We start from the raw sequence: 1,642 nt of genomic DNA on the forward strand, positions 1-1,642 counted from the left end.
GTAGAGGAGGATAAATGCAGGGCTGAGTCATACGATGGGGTGAAAGGCCAGGCTGCGAACAGAGCTGTAAAAGCTCAGAGGGTGGGGAGAGGATCCAAGTGCAGACCTGAGAGCTGGTACACCAGAGAGCTCAGGTATCTGTGGAACAGCAGGGCCAATGTTCAAGAGTTAAACAGCAAATGAAAGAGCAGGGAGTGTGACTATGGGAAGGGCAGAGAGGAAAGGGACTAGACGTATTAGCGCTCATGTAAAGCCATCTGAATCTGCTGCAGCCTTCCAAACAGATGCAGTTTGCTGATGCAGCTCCTACCTAATGTTTCTGGCCTATGCACTCCCAGTTCAGCCTGGACAGAGAGCCTGCTAGCACCTGTCACTGTCTGGACACTTCCACCCTACTGAGTGCTCACCTCCACCGGCCTAGCAAGTGCTTCCATTCAGACTGGTAGACCAGATCCTTCAGTTTGCTTTCTTTCCTTCCTTCCCTGCCTAGCTATGGTCAGGAAGGGAACTTGCAACACCAGAAACACTACCACAACAAGCAGCAGCTTGAATTTAATCCTTCCATTACTTATAATGTCATGATGTTGACTGTCCATTTCAGGGACTTCTCTCAGCATTGTTTCAGGCAGCCCTACTCTGAGTCAGCCTTCCCAAAGAAACAGACCTCAGCTATTCCCATGGCTGTCAAGAGACTGGGTCCTACTCCAAACTTAGCCTGTTGTCAAATTTTGTACAAGTTATTTCACCTCCCATTTTTCAATTTCTCCATCTGTGAAACTGGAGTAGCGATTCTGGCCGCCTTTGTAAAGTCTTGCATTTAAATGCCTTACATGGAAGTTAGGCGTTTCTATTACTATGAGAAACAATGTGGGGGTACCAGATGTTTATTCAGGACTGCTAGCATGTTTGAAAATGTAATCGCACAGCAGTCCTTGTAAGGACACTGATCTGAAGCACTATCTTTATTACAATGTTTTGATTGTTTCTGGCAGCATCCACCAAGTGTCAGGTGCTGTAGATTCAGATGGTGTAACACGTGCACTGATCCTTCAACGACATTGTCACTCAGCAGGACTGGGAAATGAAGGCTGCTTTGCTGTTGGAGATCTACTCTAGAGCGTCAGGATCCTGGAATAGAACTGAATTTGAAATGTGCAGGTTAGTCATGTCCCATTATACCAGCAAATCCATGTGCTGATATGAGCCAGAGTTTGGACCTACCACCCAATCTGGTCACATTCTATATAAATTTATCTCAAGGCCAAAAAAGAAAAAAAGTAAAATTCTTTCTAGGTCAAATGGGTGATCTGACATGTTGAGAAGTTCTATTTTTAATCAAAAATCTGGAGCTGTGAACTTTTCCATATTGGGTCCTGAGATTAATGAGTCACTTTAGCAAACTAAAAAGTTGCATGCAGTTCCCTGAGGAAGGTGAAACACTTCTACATGCTATGCTGAACTTCTGCATCTCTGGATGAAGTCTGTATCAGGAAATGAGGGGGTCTGCCGCTGCATGGAGAGCTCAGTGCACTGGTGAATGAAGTGGAGATTCCTTTTCCCACACAAGAGTTTTCAACAAACTGTTCAGCAGGGATCACCAGCAAAAAGCATACTGCAAGAAGAGTTATTTCTGGTACGGTTG

This window comes from Pelecanus crispus, chromosome 7 (assembly GCF_030463565.1).
Source record: "Pelecanus crispus isolate bPelCri1 chromosome 7, bPelCri1.pri, whole genome shotgun sequence".
Classification (NCBI taxonomy): Eukaryota; Metazoa; Chordata; class Aves; order Pelecaniformes; family Pelecanidae; genus Pelecanus; species Pelecanus crispus.